Source organism: Zalophus californianus, chromosome 12 (assembly GCF_009762305.2).
Source record: "Zalophus californianus isolate mZalCal1 chromosome 12, mZalCal1.pri.v2, whole genome shotgun sequence".
NCBI lineage: Eukaryota > Metazoa > Chordata > Mammalia > Carnivora > Otariidae > Zalophus > Zalophus californianus.
In genome coordinates, this window is record NC_045606.1 from 85,382,955 (window position 1) to 85,400,645 (window position 17,691).

Genomic DNA, 17,691 nt, shown 5'->3' on the forward strand with positions numbered 1-17,691 from the left:
CAAGGAGCCAGAGAAGAGACCCGTGTTGGGAGATCTTTCTTCCCTAGTGTATGCAGCTCACAGAAAAGAGCCAGGAGCCTGAAGTTGAATTCTGGCTCTCACACGGTGGCTGTGAAGTTTCCGGCAACCCACATAAGTTTTCTCAGTCAGTCTCCATCTTCTCATGGATAAATTAGAGACAGTAATACTTGCTTTCCCCACCTCTGGAGATTGTTGTGAAGGTGAGAGATGATGTTACTGATAGAGTAGCACCAACGCACAGACCTGAATTCAGAGGAGCCCTTGAACTCTCCTCCTGCTTTAAGCCCTGGGTGGCCACACTGATGTCACCAGCCCTGCTGTTTATCTCCTTCGGAGAGGAAATGTTAACTGGAAGCACTTCAAGGGACACAGCTCTTTGTGGAGCTGGCCACATCTCCACAGGCTTCTGAAAGCGGTGGGGGAGGGAACCTCCAGCAGCAGGTGTGGGATGTGCTGGCCAGCCAAAGGGCCGAGCCCATCTCCCTCCACCACTGCCACTGTGGGGCTCACACATGGGGCAGCTGATGTAGAGAGCAGAACAGGTTAGACCCAAGAGTTCTGATTCCCAGATCCGCTCTGGTCCTGGACAGGTCCTCGTGCCGCCAAGGACAAATGAAAGAGATAGGTCATGAGCAGAAAGAAGCCTCTTGGAAATGCCTTTGTCCCTTCTCTGCAGAGAATTATGCCAAATCCTGGGATATAGGGACTAAAGGCACAGCTTTGCCCTCAAAGAGATTATGATTGAGCAGGCAGTAGATGGATGCCCTTATCCAGGGCAAAGACCCTGCCTTGTTAAGGAGCAGTGAAGGCTGAGGCTTGTCGGGGGCGGAAGCAGTGGGTGGGTGACCCTGCCCCACTGCTGCTAGCTGGCTCTTTCTCTCTTGGAACTGCTGAGGCAGGTCTGCCAGGCACTAAGGAGGGTGCTTCCTGGCTCCAGGCACTGGGGGTTGACTAACACCGTTACCGTTGGAAAGGGCTTGTCTCAGAGGAAGGCCTGAAGTTCCTGAGGAGAAACAATCTCACTTCCTCATTTCTCCAGTTGAAATGCTACACGACTTTCATCAGGGGCCATTAGAGCCCCTGGGCCTGGCCCACAGAAGCCTGAGAGGCCCCACCAGTAGGGGATTGGAGGTGAGATGGTCTGCAGGAATGCAGTCGTTCCCTGCCCCCCCCCCCCCCCATGCCTTAATCCCCAGGGCCTGGGGGAGGGTGTGGCTGGTACCAGCTAGGACTGTAGGTTCACCACCAAAGCCCCTCTGAAGCTGGGAGGCCAGAGTATATGAATTATAGGCCTGGCCCAGCTGAGCTGGGGAGCCCTGGGCCTCACACTGCTCTAGGGTAGATAAGGATGGATCAAAGCGGCCAAACCCTCCTACACCCCTATGTCAGGATCCATCACCCAGTGGCTAGAGTGACAAGACAGATAATATATATACAAGGAGGGGATTTTGTGTTTCCTTTTGAAGTCCTTTGCGCAAACATCTTGTGTGTAAAGCAGCCCATGCACATCTGCTGCACAGCCCCCCACCCTTCTGGTGTTGGGTCTTACACCCCCCGCCTCCCCCTGGTCCTCCTATTAGGCCTGTCCTGTGTCCTTTCTGGTTTATCCCTTGGAGCCCAGGTTGACTTGAAATGAACATCAACAGTAGCTTCTGTGAACCTCAGTAAGACCCCTGGGGGGGGCTATGTGCCCACCCATGGCAGTCTTGGAGTCAGCAGACACTTTGTTACAGCCTTTAATCTAGCCTATATTAGCCTAAATCCTGGAGGAAGAGTGGATTTTCCTGGAGGTTTTGTGGAGGTCAGGCTGGGGGCATTTCACACATCCATCCCCCCAGCAACCCTTCCCTGCCCAGTAGACAGCCTGGCCCACTCCGCATCCTTGTTCCTCAGTGCTGGCTGCCAGCCCCCTCTTCCCTTCTGTTCCTTATTCGGACTCTAAAAACCCCACTGTTGTCCAATGCAATGGGGCCTTTCCCAGGTCCTTCCCTCAGGCCTCCTCGGGGTTTCCCTGCAGCTTACAGACTGCAGCTTTCACCTGGCACACAGACTCAGAGCAGACTCAGCCAGCAGCTGCCATGTGAATACCTGTGCTGTGACTGCCTTCTTAAACCTGCCCCGGCTGCATCTTGTCTGCTTCATCCCCCCGGTCCATTTTATTTAAAAAAATTTTTTTTCTTTTTCTTTTTTTAGTAATCTCTGTTCCCAGTGTGAGGCTTGAACTCATAACCCCAAGGTCAAGAATCACATGCTCTACTGAGCCAGTCAGGCGCCCCCCCCTCATCCCACTACTAAAGCAGAGAAGAGTTTAATTGTGGGGTGTGCAGTCCCCGTTGCAGGGTGCAGGGCCCGGCTGGGTGGGTGGCTGTCCAAGTTCCTGTGTGCCCTGGGGTATTTTCAAAGCTCAGGGCTGGGGTCTTTGCTCTCAGGATCCAGGAACTCATCCCCGCCTCCCCCAAACCCTAACAATCTTTCCTTCCTCCAAACAAAGAACCCTTTTGATCTTTATCACTCTCTTGGAACATACATGCCAAATGTCTTTGATAATAAAAATAAGATTATCAGCAAACACTCAGCACTTACTGTGTTCTAGGTACTATTCTAAGCACTTTATAGTTATTAGTTCATTAAATCTCAGTAGTTGTGGTGGGGGGGTCTGTCTAATTTTTTTTTTTTTAAAGATTTTATTTATTTATTTCAGAGAGAGAATGAGAGATAGAAAGCACGAGAGGGAAGAGGGTCAGAGGGAGAAGCAGACTCCCTGCTGAGCAGGAAGCCCGATGTGGGACTCGATCCCGGGACTCCAGGATCATGACCTGAGCCGAAGGCAGTCGCTTAACCAACTGAGCCACCCAGGCGCCCCTAATTTCTTTAATTATATAGTGAAGTCCTCAAGGGCAGAGACTGCGGTGACACATCTTTGTGTCCCACAAATTCCTTGCACTCTAGGAATGTTTGCTGATTGACTCAGTCTGCCCTTGGGAGGTGCCATCCCATACTGGTTACTCACTTTCCCTTTCTCTTCAAATGGAACTAGGATTTCCTTTTTTATTCCCTTAGGGTAATGGAAAGTGAAGAAAGTGACCTGGGGAGGCTTTGGGGTCATTGGGACTTTCTTCCTCTGACTGAAGTTGGGACACCTTACCCATTAAGGAAGGCACCTGCCAGAAAGGAGCAGAGGAAGACATAGATGGGCTTTCTAAGCAGGAGTGGAGAGAGGCACCCTCTGTGTGTGTGTTCAGGTGGTTATCTCTGGATGGTAGGTTGTGGATGATTTTGGTTTTCTGCCTTTTCTACGATGAGCAAATACTGCTTTTATACCCTCAAAAGAGGAATTAGAAATGTAAAAAGTGAAATGTTTATTGAGTATTTTGTTGAGTAGTGATTGTTGAGGTGAGTTTTAAAGGATGAACACAGAAGCCCCAGAAGCTGGGCTGGCATTCAGCAGGCATCCATCCTGAAAGTCAGTGACTTGTTTTTACAGACCAGTACCTGTGCCACACCCATAAATAAATATTTTAATATCTCCCCTGCCCAGAAGTCATATCTCTTCTTTGGATAGGAGGAAGATTGTATCCTGGGGTCAGTTTCCTTCCCCAGGCCAGCAACCCTGGCCCAATGATGGTCTATGTTGGTCTCTTTGCTTCCTCTAAAATGGCTGCAGGAGGGGATTCCACCACCTCTTCCCTGGATTACCTGCTTCAGTCTCCAACCTTTAGAGGAAGCAGTCTTTGGCTCCATGCTGGTGTCCACACTCTAGAACAGAGATCCTCAGCGTTGGCTGCATGTTTAGAAAATGCCAAGGTCTAAAAAAAAAAAAAAAAGCCAAGCTCTGAGTCCCATCCCATATCACTTAAATCAGAACCTCTGGGGTGAGCCCTCAACAGGGGGAATTTTTAGGTTCTCCAGATGCCTCTGATGTGGAGTGAGGGTTGAGGACCACAGAGGCAGATGCAAAAAGTTCCCCAGTGTGGACAGAAGGGCCAACATGGGTTTGCTTGTCCTGCACTAGGCGCTATGGAGGAGGACGCACAGATGGCTGCACATAGAGGTGTCTGCCTGCCTTCTAAGGGCTTGTAGTTGATCACAAAGTTGGTGAGCAAGCTAGAACCTGTGCACAGAGAGGCGGGAACACTCAGTGTGATGCCCATTGTGTCCAACCTGTGCCAATTCACACACGACTGTTGAAAATGCTGAGGAAGGAGGCAGTTCAGGTGTCCTGAGGATAATCAGGGTGATCTTCTTGAAAGAAGTTCTGGAGGCAGTTTTTGCGGGGGGAGAGTCCCTCACAATGGTGCACTGACTCTTCTGGTCCTTTCTAAGGGTTTTCTCTCAGGCTCCTTATCTGATGAAGCAGCTTCTTTGTAACTCTGGCCCCTGTTGGGTGTGGCTGGCCGCTCTTCAGTCACTGCTCCAGCTCTCCAGGACACCCCGGCAGGACTAGGCTCTGACAGATAAGAACCGTGCTTGTTAGCACAGCTGTTTTCTGCAACACCCAGTGTTGTTTTCAAACCTACGGAAATTTGGGTGCGGAAGTGTGGCTACATCCACCCAACTTCAGAGTTGGGCTTGGTTCCAAATAAAAGGAAATTTAGTCAGTTTTCCCAGACACAGGGACAAAAATAGAGTTGACAGGAACCTCAAAGGGTCTGCTGAGGTACCAGGGTTACACCTAGAAAAATCAACTGACTCTTTGGTCTAGATGCTGTCAAATGGCCAGATCAGACTTGAACTTTCAGCATCAACAATTACCTCTGGAATCTGTCCATACACGTTCTTCAAAGACAGTGCTCTAAAGGTGATGTCTTGGGGTACCTGGGTGGCTCAGTCGTTAAGCGTCTGCCTTCAGCTTGGGTCATGATTCCAGGGTCCTGGGATCGAGCCCCGCATCGGGCTCCCTGCTCAGTGGGGAGCCTGCTTCTCCCTTTCCGGCTCCCCGTGCTTGTGTTTCCTCTTTTGCCGTGTCTTTTTCTGTCAAATAAATAAATAAATAAATAAATAAAATCTGAACTAAAAAAAAAAAAAAAGGTGATGTCTTACAAGAAGGCGATTTTGTTTCTTCTGCTGTTAACAGTCCTGGAGGTCTCTGTGTTTCCTGGACCCCTTTGGCCAATAACCTGGATTCTGGGGTTTAGGAGGTTCAGATATACTATGTGCATGGTCAAAGAGATTGTCCCTGAGGGGGAAGGAACCGGATGACATAACTCACATTTGGATAGATTGATGATTTGTTATGTCCAGCTTCAACCTTGGATCTTGTCTGGGGTGTGTGTTTCCTATGTAAGCTCATACTGCAGAATGGGGCCTCCTGGGAGGACTGGTTCTGACTGGAGATCCACAGCAGGACTATGCCAAGCCATTGTTGACATCACCGCTGTCCTTCCTCACACTCTGGAAGGCATGCTTCTTTTTCCTACTCTTTCACAAACTCAGCTCCAAGGGCTTTCTACACCGTGGCAGGGTGGGGGTCTCTAGCTCATTGTGGGCCTTTCAAAGTCTCCAATGTGAGCCAGTTTCCCAGCATCTGACACATGGAGGTCAAGCTGCTGTTGAGTGGCAGAATTGAGCCTGAAATTCAAATCCTTGGATCCCCACCCTGTCCTCCCTCATGTGGTGAGATGGCCATGCCCAGAGACTCCAGAAACTGGACATTGCATAAAGAGGGAGGTGTATAATCAGGGTTGGAAAAGGACAACAAAATTCCCACATCTGCATACATCTGTCATTGTGCCCATGCCATGTGTGGCTTAGCCGGGACACAGGTGGTCCCTGCAGACCATACATTTATCCTCATCCCATGGGAAGACTGCACAGAGCTCCAGGCTCTCGGTTTCATTGATGGCAGAGAAAGGGTGTGAGATGGCAGGGCTGAACTGATTTTTCTTTAAAATTAGAAAGGCAGGGCGCCTGGGTGGCTCAGTTGGTTAAGCGACTGCCTTCGGCTCAGGTCATGATCCTGGAGTCCCGGGATGGAGTCCCACATCGGGCTCCCTGCTCAGCAGTGAGTCAGCTTCTCCCTCGGACCCTCCCCCCTCTCATGCTCTCTCTCTCTCTATCTCATTCTCTCTCTCAAATAAATAAATAAAATCTTTAAAAAAAAAAATAAATAAAATAAAATTAGAAAGGCAGCGTGGAGGTGACTGGAGTGAATGATTTTTTTATTTTTATTATTTATTTTTATCTTTTTAAAGATTTTATTTATTTGACAGAGAGACACACACAGAGAGAGAGGGAACGCAAGCAGGGGGAGTGGGAGAGGGAGAAGCAGGCCTCCCGCCAGAGCAGGGAGCCCGATGCGGGGCTCGATCCCAGGACCCTGGGATCATGACCTGAGCCGAAGGCAGAGGCTTAATGACTGAGCCACCCAGGCGCCCCTGGAGTGAATGATTTGACTTCTCTGAGCTTTATTTCCTCATCTGTAAAGTGGGAACAAGAAAGGGACCTACCTACCACACAGGGTGTGGTGGAGGGTCAACTGAGATGATATTTACAAAGTGCCCAGAGAGCACAGCACACGGGAAGCTTACTAAGGCTGAGAGGGGAAGGGGGGAAGTGACTTGTCCCTGATACCTGCAGTGAGTCAACAGCTTGGGGGTCCTGGAGCCCACATCTCTCTGCAGGATGGGCTGCCACCAGTGCACTGAGTTTCTATCTTCTGCGGGCCAGCCTGGGGCCCTGCCTCCCATCTTGCTGCAGGCCCCTGCCGGAAACCCCGCCCCATTGTCCCAGGCAGCTTCGGCCTGGGGAGCCCAGCTGCTCCTGGGCTGACAGTTTCCTTTCGTGGCTGAGATAACTTTGGGAGATGTCTATCAGGTTCAGGGAAAGGGTGGAGGGTCTGAGTGAGCCCTTTGCTGCCCTGAGATATCTGGCGAGCCCTGCGTAGAGAGGAGTTCATTTAACCTCATAGCCTGACCGCTGCCACTTTCTCCCTTCCTCCTTCCCCGCCTCCTCTTCTCCCCCCATCCTCACCCCTACCTCTCAGGGCTTTGATGAGTTTCTGGGAAACTTGGCTGGAGGCTGGATAAGCCTCGCTAACTCCATCAGTGCTCTCAGTGGTATGGGTAGGGAAGGTAGAAAAGTACCTGGGCCAGGGTGGGGGTGGGGTTGGTAGGGATGGTCCAGTGGCCCTAGTTTTGTCCCAGGAAAAAAGCTTCAAGAACCTTTTTAAGTCCAGGCTTTATCATGGATTAGCTCAGTGAATATGGGAAACTTAAAGATTCTTCTCTGGACCCTGGGTTTCTCATCTGTTAAATGAGGTTGAAAATGACATATGCGTAAGGTGACCACAAGGAATAAAAGATCTAACACGTGTAGGGAACCTATCAGAGGGCCTGGCACAGGAGACTAGCATGATGGTCATTTCTGTGCTGCCATCTGGTAGGTGGCCTTGTGACATCAGTGAATAGGAGGTCTCTCCACCTCACCCTTTACTGGAAATGACAACTATTCTTTTTTTTTTTTTTAAGATTTTATTTATTTATTCATGAGAGACAGAGAGAGAGAGAGGCAGAGGGAGAAGCAGGCTCCCAGGGAGCAGGGAGCCCAATGCGGGACTCGATCCCAGGACCCTGGGATCATGACCTGAGCCGAAGGCAGACGCTTAACCATCTGAGCCACCCAGGCACCCAACAGCTATTCTGATAGTAAATCAGATGGGTTATCTTGGCATGGAAGGAAAAACACTTCATTCATTCACTCAGCAAATACCTATTTATTAAAAGCTTACTATATACCAGGCACTTTTCAAGCATCTTAGGAAACAACAGTGAGGAAGACAGTCCCTGTCCTCAGAGTGAATGAATGTGCAGGGCTGGGGCTGGGGCCTGGGACTTGGGGTGGGGGTGGTTGGGGAGGTGGGAACAGAAAGTAGATTAGCAAAACATAAAAATATAATTTCATGTAGAGGTGGGTGCTTTGAAGAAAATGGAAATAGAATAAAAGGTTAGATGGTGGTGGGCTGCATGTGTGCTATTTTAAATAGGGCAGGCCTTTCTAAGGAGGTGATCTTTGAGCAATATTTGAATGGAATGAAGGAGTGAGAACGTGGGGCAGGAGTGTTTTCCAGCCATTGAGAACAGCAAATTTGGAGGCCCTGAGGTAGAGACCCAGCTTGGCAGGTTCTAGCAAGAGCATGGAGACCGGAGAAGATGGGGTGAAGGGAGAGAGGGTGCATAGGAGCTGAGGGCACACTTGGCCCCTGGGGAGCCCCTCTCCCCTGAGGCTGTGTCCTCTTTCCCTCCACAGGGGAGCTGTTGCCTGTGTGTGTGTGTGTGTGTGTGTGTGTGTGGAGGGGGTACCAGGGAGGAGCAGAAGGCTGACTGATCATGGTGGACTGCATATTTATTTTAATTAGGGTGATGGCAGGCACCTGTCACTGGTTTCTTTTTATTTATTTATTTTGTCCCTGGTTTCTGATGGAACTTTCTGGTGCTATTTGCTGATGCCAGAGGTAATCCTGAGTTCTGAGAACACAGCAGGGCCCAGCTGCTCCCTTTGGGCCAACCCTGGTTGGAGACGAGCCAGCTGGTGTAAGGGAGACAGTAGGCAGCCAGGGCAGTGCCCTCCACGTGACACTGCTCCATGCTTTGTGTGGCAGCCTAGAGCCCTTATTAGGACCATGATTCAGGGAGAAGAAAGTCTGCCCAGTCCCCACGTCGAACCCACTGCTTAACTAACTGACTGATATTTTCTTTCGTGCTCACTCAGATCATCTCAAAGCAACAAATATTTCCTGGGACGGATCACTCCTTGGGATACAAACCCAGCGGGTAGTTGTGGGTATGGTGTGCTGGCCGACAGCTGTTCTGATGGGTTTTTACATATATAACTTAAAATCTCTAAAAACCCATCAGAACAGGATGAACAAAGATGTTCTCTGCCCTCAAAGAGCGTGCACCCTGTCAAACCGCTCAACTGGCTGTCCAGCGCTCCTGGGAGAAGCGCTGCTCTTAACAATGGCGTAAACCAAGCCCCAGGACACAGAGTACGTAAAAAAATCAGCTTTCCCCGGTATTTAGCTCCCTGAGCTAAAACCACACGTTGCCTGCCCCCTCTGCCCCTACTCACCGAGGAAAACCCATTTCCAAAACCTGTATTGTTTTTCTTTCATTTCTTCTGGGTCTTTTCACTTCTGGGAAACTGGTGCTTGGGCTAGCCCGCAACCCTTGCCCTCCAAGGACCTATTCTTGCATTTACCTCAGGGCCTTTTGGGGGTTTTCATTCCTTGGATCCCCCATTCATACTGCTCCCTCCACCTCCCTGCAGAGCTTCATGTCACAACATTTGGCTTCCTGGACCTCTCTGTGGCACTTCTGGCCTGTTCCTTCCTCCTCTCAGTGTTCCTCTTCCTGCCCATCCCAACTCTTGTTCTGTTCCAGAGTCTCCTTGTAAAGCTCCGTGGTCTCACGGGACTGTCATGGCCACTATTTTGCTGATGCCACCTCGTGCTTTCAGGCTCCAGCCTTCTTTGGGCTCCCGGTGACCTCCTGGGATCCCCTCCCCTGTTCAGCGCCTCAGCTGCCCCTTTCGAGCTCTGATGAAGTAAAGTGACTTTGTGCCCTCTCAGCCAGCCGGGGCAAGGAAAGAGCAGAGGGGGCAGTGGAACACGCCATGGGGTTTTAGAGTGTCCTGGTTACAGGGGTGGGTGGAGTGCCCCAGGCCAGGCAGACCCAGCATTTCTGTGATGGGCCTGGGCCGGGAAGGGGGTGGGCAGTGACTAAAATTAGAGGCTGGATTCATTCTGGGTCATCCATGGAAAGTGTGGTGGTGTGGAGCAGGGTGGACCAGCATTTCCCTGATCTCATCCAGTGTCTGTTTTCCTTTGTCTCCCCAGGGCAGGGCTCTCCCATCTGCCCTTTATCAGGGCCTGCTCACACCGGGAAGGCTGTGGGCTGCCCCCTTTCCTGTCCATTTTCTCACCCTGGGCCCTGGGGGCCGGCGGGGTATGATTGGACCATCCCCTAAGAGAAGGGACTCATCAGAAAGCCCGTTGTGGCTGAGGGTGTGTACTAGGGGGTAGTCCCTAACTTCCCTTTCAGACTCCTTGAATTGGACAGTGACTCACCCAGAGAAATGACGTGATCACAGAAGCACGCATGGGACTGAAAGCCAGGTCTTGGGGTTGTTGGGTGTGGGGTGCCCTGGGACCATTAGGAAAGACTCTCAGAGGTTGACCCTGATGATAGACCCTGATAGACCCACCGTGTGATGCAGATTAGAGTCTGGGGGAGGGTGCTGGATACAAAAGTAGCAGAGCCAGAGGGAGAGTGGGGGGCGGGGGGGGGGGGGATGGCAAGGCCGGAACCACAGGGGACTCGTGAAAAGTGCTTGCAAAGCATTGTAGAGGTAAATTTGCGTGGCGCAGCCGGCTCTCCCTGCGTGCTGATGGGAGGCAGAGGAGAGGCTCTGAGTAGAGAAGTAGCAGGCATCCACATGCATCCACTTCCTCAGGGTACAGATGAGGAAACCAAGACCCACTGAGGGAGGTGAGGGGTTTGGCTTGTGATCACCCAGCCACAGAGAGATGCCCTGCAACTAAGCTCCTGGGGTCAGGGCGCTTTCCATCCACTCTCAGACACTGCTTGAACTGGAAAGCTGAGAGGGTGGGGTTTCCTAGTGGGAGACAATGAGGCCACAGCAGGAGACAGCAAGCAGAGACTCATGGCCAACCCTGGAATGTCCTTATTTCTCTCTCTCATCTTCTGTGTTGACCTGTCTTGTCTTGTTTATCACCTCTCCTGGCCCCTCTCTCGTCCCTTTCTTCTCCCCCATGACCTGGTGAGCGTTGATGTTGGCAGGGAGCCTGCCTCTTCCCAGATCTGAATCAGTTTTGTTTTGTAGTCGCCAGAGCTTGAGGGAGCAGAGTGACGAGCAAATGAACCAAAGGACAAGGCGTCAAGGCTTCTACCCTGGAAGGGTGTGGTACCTACAGATCCTCATGGAACGGCTAGCATGTGCTGGTTTCTGGGCTAAGCACTGTGTTACAAATACAGGGGAGACATGACCCCTGTCCTCTGCTCACTCTTTAGTGGGGGAGCCTGACAAATATACAAATACCTCAGGTATTAAAGAGAACGTGTGAGTGCTCCACAGGTGACATAGGCAGTGTGTGGTGGCAGGAATCCATTTAGCTCCCCTTCCTCTTCCCCTACCTCCTTCCCTGCCCTCCTCCTTTCTTTCTACAGTCCTGGATGCATCTGTTAAGCACTAAATCTTAATTTCCAGCTTCTTGCCAGATACTTCACTTGGATGTCCCATAGCCACCCCCCCGCAACATGACCCACAGGTGTCACTCTGGTCTTTCCCATACCTGCTTCTCTGCATTTCCCATCTCAGGTGAAAGCATTGCTCTGTCACCCTAGCTAGAAACCTCTGGTGGTGTTTTTACCTCCTCCCTCTTCCTCATACACACATGTATTGGATGTGTGAGGACCCACCTCTGAAACTCTTTCCAGCCTGCCCGGCACTTACTGTCCACATGGCCGTGATTGCCACGGGCTCTCATCTTCTCTGTCCCAGACCCCTGCAGGGCTCTCCTGCCCCGTGACCCCACTTCCTTCCTTTAATGCACAGCCCTGCTGGGAATGTTTCTAAGACACAAATCAGATCATTTATTTGATAGCATGTATATTGGAATCATTATGTGCCAGGCACCATTCTGAGTGGTTAATATAAATATTAACTCATTTAGTCCTCCTAACAATCATAGGAGGTATATATGATTATGACCATATCTCATTAGCTCGAAGATGCTATCCATTGTAAGATGCACCTTATTTTGTAGTACTGAGAAAAATTACGACACAATCCTTTTTTTTTTTTTTAAGATTTTATTTATTTGGGGGAGAGGGAGAGAGCACGAGGCGGGGGGAGGGCAGAGGGAGAAGCAGACTCCCCACTGAGCAAGGAGCCCAACGTGGATTGTGGACCTGAGCCAGAGGACCCTGGGATTGTGACCTGAGCCGAAGGCAGATGCCTAACTGACTGAGCCACCCAGGCGCCCTGGCACAATACTTTATCATTTCAAATTTTTGTGATATATTTAATGAAAGAGCTCTTTTAGACTTGTTTAGACACAAGTTTTCATTTTTTTTAAATGATTTGAGATTTTTTTTAAAGATTTTTTAAAGATTTTATTTATTTATTTGACAGAGAGAGACACAGCAAGAGAGGGAACACAAGCAGGGGGAGTGGGAGAGGGAGAAGCAGGCCTCCTGCTGAGCAGGGAGCCCAATACGGGGCTCAATCCCAGGATCCTGGGATCATGACCTGAGCCAAAGGCAGACGCTTAACAACTGAGCCACCATGGTGCCCCTAGACATAAGTTTTCAAAATCATATGTTTACCTTGTGCATACTTAAGAAGTTTATAAATGAAGTAAATTAGTGTAGGTGTTCTTGAAATTTTCTCATCTTCAGAGATCCACTTTTCTGAATTATTTTATTTTTTAAATTAAAAAAAATTTTTTTTTCAAAGATTTTTTTATTTATTTGACAGAGAGAGAGAGACAGTGAGAGAGGGAACAGAAGCAGGGGGAGTGGGAGAGGGAGAAGCAGGCTCCCCACTGAGCGGGGAGCCCGGTGTGGGGCTCGATCCCAGGACCCTGGGATCATGACCTGAGCCGAAGGCAGACGCTTCACGACTGAGCCACCCAGGCGCCCCATTCTGAATTATTTTAAAACTCAGAGTCCTCAGTATCTGTGTTTCCCCCCCCATAATATTCTCTGTGCCATTAACAGTGATGCAGTATTTCTTGCAAGCGTGGATGTTCTCCCAAAGAGCTGACATTGATTCTGCAGTATTTGATAAGCAATCCACAGCTGATGTCACACTGTCATTCTTGCCACCTAGCAAGTGATACTCAGATGATTTTACACAATTACATCTTGTAATTGATAAAACACATGATCCCATTTAACATGAGAAAGCTGAGGTGCCCAGAGGTTGAGAATCTTTCCCAGGGCCACATAATAAGTGGCAGAGCTGGGACTTGAACCTAGGCAATCAGCCTCTGGGATCTGTGCTGTATTAGAAAGCCTTTGCTAGAAACCCATGTCCTGGAGCAGATGAAATTTAGACTCTCATCACAACGCTCAAGTCCTCTGTGGCCTGGCTCTGCTTTTTTTCTAGACTCATCAGCTCTCAAGTAGCTTGTGCTCTAGCTGCTCTGGCCTGCTCCCAGACAGGCCTGTTGTTGCTTGGGCTCGCACTCAAGTGCCTGTGCTAGAACATAGTTCGGATACCACTCAGAGGTGAAGGCTTGGCTCCAGTGCTGCCTCCTTTGGGATACCTCCCTTGTCTTGACCCCTGGTTGGTACTCTCACAGAATTTAGTTTGTTAGAGCCCTGCTGGCAGCCTTCTGTGTGTGCTGGTGGTTCCTCTGAAAGCCTGGGGGCCCCTCGGGGTCAGGGACCTGCTTCCTCCTCAGTGCCCCCTTCTCAGCACAGTGCTCCATCTGTGGACTTGACTATACCAACTTTCCTTCCTCGCACCTGGACTGACAGGAAATCTGATGGTTTGAGAAGTATTTGGGAGATGTGGTATGTTTATAGTTGCCACTTGAATGTTGACCAGCTGGGGACTCACTGTTCATATAAGTAATATCCTGCCCATGGGGGTGTGTTCCTAGCGTCATCCTGAGTTGTTGGAAAACACCTGATTTGGCGTGTTCCAACCTAGAACACCTCCCTCAGAACCTCTCTAACTTACTGACTCATGAGACACAATGACTCAGGCACTGCTGGCTGGGGAACTCATGGTTGTACAGGGGTGTGCATGCACATGGTCACATACACACAGGGCAGGGCAGAAGTGTTGGTGGACCGACCTCCTTCTTTTCTGCTAAAATCTCATTTCCTGTGGCTGATGGATTCCGGGGAGGCACCAGGACCCTCTGTTCCCAGATCCTGCCTCGGGGGCTGGGAGCCAGCTGCCCCAGGAGGAGACACTCAGGCCAGCTAGCTTGGCACTCTCGCTGTCCTCCTCCACGGAGGGGGATGGCAAAAGCCCATGTGGGAGAAGAGGAGGAGGAATGTTCCAGGCCTGCTCAGTTATTAAAGACATCTCAAGATAATGAGGCATGGGGAAGAACAAAGAGATAGAAAAGCAGCAAAATTAAAAAACACCACCTTTTATGCTTTGACCTTTGGGCCCAGGCGGAGGTGTTTGGCAGATATTCAGCTGTTTGGAAGAGGGAATTTCTGGCTTCATCAGGCTGGAGTTTGTCCGTGAAGATAATGGAAATGCCACCCTGGCTTAGGTCTGTGGTCTGCTGAGCCGAGGGGCTGTGTCTGATAAGGGAGCACCCTGAATTTGTGGGTGATCATTCTCCTTGATGCCACCCTTAGGATCAGGGAATTATCATCCAAATTCCATTTTGCTCTTTTTTTTAAAATTTTATTTATTTATTTGACAGAGAGAGACACAGCAAGAGAGGGAACACAAGCAGGGGGAGTGCGAGAGGGAGAAGCAGGCTTCCCACTGAGCAGGGAGCCCGATGCGGGACTCGATGACCTGAGCGGAAGGCAGACGCTTAACGACTGAGCCACCCAGGTTCCCCCCCATTTTGCTCTTAATATTCCACTATGGATAGGCAATCCATAATTTTATCCTAATCTTCTGCCAATTTATTTGCCTGCCGGGAACTGTCTCTTCATAGTATTGATTATTTAAGTGGTGTTTTCTTTCCTGTTTTTACCTCTTACTAAGCTTTCTGCTGGTGCCCTGGAATTTGGAGAACCGGCTAGCCATATCATTGATCATAGCTATCCTTGTTTGGACAGATTAAATTAAAAAACAATATATATCTCTATATTTGATTAAACCGCATTGCATCTGTGCTTTATAATTTTTTTAAAGATTTGTTTATTTGTCAGAGAGCGAAAGAGAGAGCAAGCATACAAGCAAGGGGAGCTGCAGGCAGAGGGAGAAGCAAGCTCTCCGCTGAGCATGGAGCCAAATGTGGGACTTGATCCCAGGACCCTGGGATCAAGACCTGAGCCAAAGGCTCAGGCTTAACCATCTGAGCTACCCAGGCATCCCTACATCTGTGCTTTAAATTAAATTTTACATCTGATGTCAAGCTACTTCCCTTCATCCTTGGGAGAGGGTTCTGTGATGGAGTTGCGGAAGTAATATTTTTAGGTATTAAGTCTTTCAGAAGAGCTGAATTATGCTGAGTTATGAGTCCCTGGCAGACACACAAAATCACAACCATTTTCTGTTGGTGACACAGTTGCACGCCCAGTGGTTTCTTGGGGGGAGGGCACACCCGCAAACATGGCTCACAGACATCAGCCTTGCTCCTTCTGCCTCCTTCCCTGAACGACCATCACTTCCTCCTCCCACCACCCAACATTTAGTAAAGGGGCAGGACAGCAACCCAGGACCTGGCAAGACCAAGGACATCTTTAAGAAGAAGAACCCTCTGACCTCCCCTTTGCCAAAGTGATTATAGATGAAAACATGCCCGGGGGCAGGGCCAGATGTTCTTGAGAAATGTAAAGGTCAGCTTTTAACTGTTTTCTTGGGCTGTCCTGGGGCTTAAGATTGATGGCAGCTGCCGCTGGAAGTGGGTGCTTTGAGGACCTCAGTGTTCTCCCTCCGGAGGCCTTTGGTTGAACCTTTTCACAGAGAAAGTTAGGGTGGCTTTGGGTTGGCGTCTTTCTCTCCTGTCAGTCAGGAGCTGCAATAGGTGTGGGAAAGGGGTCTAGGACTGTCATAGCTGCTGACCAAAATGAGGAAAGAAACTTCACATCGTTTGGTCTTGGCCTTTGTCCTGACTAATGTGACCTTGAACTACCGGAAGGGGGCTAGGGATCACCAAGGAACATGTGGGAAGTGGGGCTCCCTGCCCCAGCGTTGGCAGTGGTCTTACCAGCCCAGGGCTTGGGGTTTGGATGTGCTGGAGGTAAAAGCACAGCGATGCTTGAGGCTGCGGGGAGGCCTTAGGAGCAGGCTCTGCGGTGGGCTGTTGGACAGCAGTGGGGAGAGCAGAACTGAGGGGAAGGGCAGCTGTGGATCCGGAAGCCCAGCTCCGTGGTGACACACAGGTACATCTGTCTCTTTGCGTCCTGAGAGGTGGCTCCTGGAAAGGTCATGTCAAACAAAGGGCAGGCCTTGGTGGCAAAAGGCTTTGTTCTTATCTGAACTCAGAGACTGGAAGACTGTTTGATGCGGGGTGAGGGCCAAACCAGTGGGGGTCAGAAGGAGGAATGGGACCTGTGATTGGGGGCTGGTGGGAGGGGCCTGAAGGCCCGAGGGAAGAGGTGGGGGAGAAATCTGGAAGCAACTGTTGGATACATTGAACTTGAGCTGCTAGGGGGAGCTTCCTTCAGCCTGCCACAGGGCCTGCTGGGGTCATGCCTTTCTGGTCCTGGAGGATCAGGACCTTGCATGGCAGAGCATTTCGGAGCTGGGAGAAAACCTGGAGAACACTTACCACCTCCTCAGTTTATTTATTTATTTATTTTTTAAGATTTTATTTATTTATTAGAGAGAGACAGCGAGAGCAGGAACACAAGCAGGGGGAGTGGGAGAGGGAGAAGCAGGCTTCCCGCCGAGCAGGGAGCCCGATGCGGGACTCAATCCCAGGACCCTGGGATCATGACCTGAGCCGAAGGCAGACGCTTAACGACTGAGCCACCCAGGTGCCCGTCACCTCCTCAGTTTAGAGTTGGGGAAACTGAGACCCAGGGAAAGGAGTGACCTTCTTTTTCTTTTTTTTTAAAGATTTTTATTTGTTACTTGAGAGACAGAGAGCAGGTGAGAGAGAGAGCACCAGTGGGAAAGAGGGGCAGAGGCAGAGGGAGAAGCAGACTCCTCATTGAGCAGAGAGCCTGACATGGGGCTGGATCCCAGGACCCTGGGACCATGACTAAACCAAAGGCAGACGCCTAACTGACTGAGCCACCCAGGTGCCCCATTCTTTTTTTAAAAATTTCATTTATTTTTTAGAGAGAGAGAGAGCGAGAGGGAGAGAGCATGAACAGGGGAGAGGGGCAAAGGTAGAGGGAGAAGCAGACTCCCTGCTGCTGAGCAGGGAGCCTGATGTGGGACTTGATCCCAGGACCTTGGGATCACAACCTGAGCTGAAGGCGGATGCTTAACTGACTGAGCCACCCAGGTGCCCCAAAGAGTGACCTTTTTTTTTTTTTAAGGTATTTTTTGTTTATTTGAGATAGAGCGAGAGAGCGAGAGAGGGAGCATGAGCGAGGTGGAGGGGCAGAGGGAGAGGGAGAAGCAGACTCCTTGCTGAGTAGGGAGCCCGATGCAGGACTTAATCCCAGGATCCTGGGATCATGACCTGAGACAAAGGTAGACACTTAACTGACTGAGCCACCCACGTGCCCTGAGGAGTGACCTCCTTTTTTTTATTTATTCATTTGAGACACACACACACACACACACACACACACACACAGAGGGAGAGCATGAGCAGGGGGAGAGGCAGAGGGAGAGGGACAAGCAGGCTCCCTGCTGAGTCAGGAGCCCGATGTGGGGCTCGATTCCAGGACCCTGGGATCATGACCTGAGCTGAAGGCAGACGCTCAACCATCTGAGCCACACAAATGCCCTGAGGAGTCACCTTCTTAAGCCTAGGACCTACAGCTGCTGATGCTTGGGCTACTGCTTTTTCCATGGAACCATTTGATCTCGACGGGGCTAGCCCAT

The 17,691-nt window shown here is 50.3% G+C and overlaps 1 long non-coding RNA gene across 2 annotated transcripts in view; it reads left to right on the forward strand.

Annotated features, from left to right (window-relative positions):
- Positions 1–17,691, forward strand: part of LOC113911898 — a 323,720-nt gene that overhangs the window by 402 nt on the left and 305,627 nt on the right. The window lies entirely within an intron of this gene.